The sequence below is a fragment of the Macaca nemestrina genome, chromosome 11 (genome assembly GCF_043159975.1).
Source record: "Macaca nemestrina isolate mMacNem1 chromosome 11, mMacNem.hap1, whole genome shotgun sequence".
NCBI classification, from domain to species: Eukaryota; Metazoa; Chordata; class Mammalia; order Primates; family Cercopithecidae; genus Macaca; species Macaca nemestrina.
The window spans coordinates 39,583,214-39,586,844 of NC_092135.1; the positions used below are offsets into that span (position 1 = coordinate 39,583,214).

Sequence of the window (3,631 nt, forward strand, 5' to 3'; positions counted from 1 at the left end):
GGAGAAACTCCCAGGATATTGGAGTTGTCAAAGATTTCTTGAGTAATATCCCACAAGCACAGGCAACCAAAGCAAAAATGGACAAAGGAGATCATATCAAGTTAAAAATCTTCTGCAGAGCAAAGGAAATAATTAACAAAGTGAAAAGGCAACCTACAAGATAAGTAGACTTGATAGTTCTGTATTTTGCCGCTTGATAAGCAATCTCTTTCATATAAAACTGCTAAATGGCTAGAGCTGCAAAGATGTCCAAAGAAAAAATATTTACCTTCTCACCTCAGCTATATTCAATCTTATTCAAATCGCACGTGATTAGGAAATTCCCACATTTGCAAAAAAGCAAGAATAAAATATGTAAAAGGCAAGAGGGTCTGCTTTAATATTTTTTCAAGTCGAAATAAAGCACTACAACATAGGATTGTTATTACACATATATCCACACAGACACATTGCAAAAGATGTTATTCAATACTAATGCATGTACACTCACATAAAGCAGGAATGGAAATAAATATTTGCTTCCTACTCAGAGTTCTAAGGAGCAACAAAAGCAAAAAGCTAAAATATGTTACCTTGATGCAAAATGGAGGGGGGAAGAAAAAAAACCTTAGGGGGAGATTAAATTAACCTTAAAAATATTAATGGGGTTTGAAGGTAAAAATAAAGTTTTAAAGTTTGTTTTTTTTGGTTCTGTTATCCTCTTTTCCTTTAAGTGCTAATCAGATCAATAATCTCCTGGGAGGTTGGCAGTACAGTGCTTACCCTACTTTGCTAAACATTTCATTAAACAAAACCTCCAGAAGTACTGAAAAATCAAACAATACCTAAGTCCAAAATAAATAAATGAATAAATAAGCACACAGAGATACATCTCCACAAGAAGAAAAGTGGGGATTCCTGATCTTATTTCAGAAGACAAACACCTGGATATTGTTTTGTAAAATACATAGTGTCATGCAGGGAGTCAGAAGTGGTTTTTCATTCTGTTTCTGGTCTCTACTACTATTTTGACTCCTAGCAAATAGCTTAGTTTACCTCTACTGCCATTTCCTCATCTGAAAAATGAGGTCAAATATTGTCCTCACTTGTGAAGTTGTTTAAAGAACTAAACCAATAATAGAATGAAAGTTGTTAGCATAATTAGACATTATCTACTGGTTGTTTTTTTGTGACCATTAATATAAAAGTTTTGATCAATACTAATGAATAAAAGATATGCAGCAGTTTCTTAAAAATAAGGTATTCATGGCCGGGCGTGGTGGCTCACGCCTGTAATCCCAGCGCTTTGGGAGGCCCAGGCACGCAGAACACAAGGTCAGGAGATCGAGACCATCCTGGCTAGTAGTGAAACCCTGTCTCTACTAAACACACACACACACACACACACACACACACACACACACACACACAATAGCTGGGCGTGGTGGCGGACACCTGTAGTCCCAGTTACTCAGGAGGCTGAGGCAGGAGAATGGCATGAACCCGGGAGACGGAGGTTGGAGGTTGCAGTGAGCCGAGATCATGCCACTGCACTCCATCCTGGGTGACAGAGCGAGACTCCGTCTCAAAAAAAAAAAAAAAAAAAAAAAAAAAAAAAGGTATTCACCCACACGCCTGGACTTAGCCAAATTCATGTTGTTCACCCTGAAATATCTTTTTCTGACTGCTTAGCAAACCATATGCCTTTTCCTCCTCAAAATATAGTTCAAGACTCATTTTCTTTATCTGTCCAGATTAAATACTAGATATCAAATCATTATGGCAACATTCCTAGAAGTTACATGATGAGATAACTTTTAAAATGTACCACATATCAATGTTGAAAAGAGGTAGGATAGAATAATAAAGAAAAAATGAAACAAAAATTAATAAGAGGGTTTGTGAATCCTTGGAAGAGGGAATTTTAGCTACCCAAAACCATCACTGTTTCATTAGGTGATAATAGAGCAATGTATTGCTATCTCCATTTTGATGGCATAATTGCACCTCTAGATCATAGATGTGACATATTTTGTTATGTTTTTATTTCAGTAAGATATTCAATAAATTCTCCTGTGTAGTCTTTATCACAAGGTTAAGAAACACTGGCTAGCAGCTTACAACGGCGGGGGGTCTCCCAAGTAGGTGCACTTTACGGTTTTATACTTTAGTCTAATCAGTGTAATATACTTATTAATAACATGGTTGGGAATACAGAAAATATGCTAATCAAATGTGGAAATAACACTGGGACAATAGCCAGTGTACTTAATAATATAATTGTAACTTTTAAAATTATTTTTAATTTTTTTGGGTACATAGTTGGTATATATTTTGTGGGTTACAAGAGATATTTTGATATGGGCATGCAATGTATAATAACCACATGAAGGTAAATAGAGCATCCATTACCTCAAGAATTTATCCTTTGTGGTACAAACTATCCAATTATACTCTATCAGTTATTTAAAAATATACACATAAATTATTTTTTACTATAGTCACCCTGTTCTGCTACCAACTACGAGGTCTTATTCATTCTTTCTAACAATTGATAAGTGACAGAATGGTCTCTGAGGGCATTGGAGATGTTCTGTTAACATAGATACTATGCCACCAGCCGGAGCATTGGCCTTGGAAGCCTCTGGCTCTTAATCCACAGGTCTGCATGGTAAAGAGCGAATCAGATTGAAAAGGTGGAGATGTCCACGTTTTTTCCTTTTTTGTACCCATTAACCATAATCATCCCCCACCCACAACCCACTACTCTCTCTCGTTTCTCGTAAACCAGCCTTCCACTTTCTACCTCCATGGGTTCGATTGTTAACAGCTTTAGGTCCCAGAAATAGGTGAGAAAATGTGAAGCTTGTCTTTTTGGGCTTGCCTTATTTCACTTAACCTAATAATTGCCAGTTCCATCCATGCTGCAAATGACAGGATCTCATTCTCTCTTTATGGCTGAATAGTACTCCATAGTGTGTAGGTGCCACATGCTCTTTATGAACTCATCTATTAACGGACACTTAGGTTGCTTCCAAATCTTGGCTATTGTAAATAGTGTTGTAATAAACACAGGCGTGCAGCTATCTCTTCAGTATACTGATTTCCTTTATTTTATTTTATTATTGTTATTATTTTTGAGTATACATCTAGGAGTAGGATTACTAGAGATTACTGGAGAATATGGTAGCTCTAATTTTAGTTTTTTTGAGGAGCTCCCAAACTGTTCTATACAGTGGTTCTACAAATTTACATTTCTACCAATAGTGTAAAAGCATTCCCCCTTTTCCCACATCCTTGCCAGCATTCGTTATTGCCTGTTTTTTGGATAAAAAGCATTTTAACTGGTGAGATGGTATCTTATTGTAGTTTTGATTTGCATTTCTCTGATGATCAGTGGTGTTGAGCACCTTTACATATTCCTGTTTGCTATTTGTATGTCTTCTTTTGAGAAGTGTCTATTCAGATCTTTTGCCCATTTTAAAATCAGATTATTGTTTTTTATTTAGTTGTTTGAGTTCCCTACATACTCTGGTTATTAATCTCTGGTCAGATGGGTAGTTTGCCAACAATTTCTCCCATTCTGCAGGTTGCCTCTTCACTTTGTCAATTATTTCCTTTGCTCTGCAGAAGATTTTTAACTTGATATGAT

At 36.2% G+C, this 3,631-nt stretch overlaps 1 protein-coding gene across 4 annotated transcripts in view; it reads right to left on the reverse strand.

Moving 5' to 3' along the window:
* The window catches only part of LOC105492606 (LDL receptor related protein 1B), a 1,932,714-nt gene that overhangs the window by 1,528,461 nt on the left and 400,622 nt on the right, over nt 1-3,631 (reverse strand). The window lies entirely within an intron of this gene.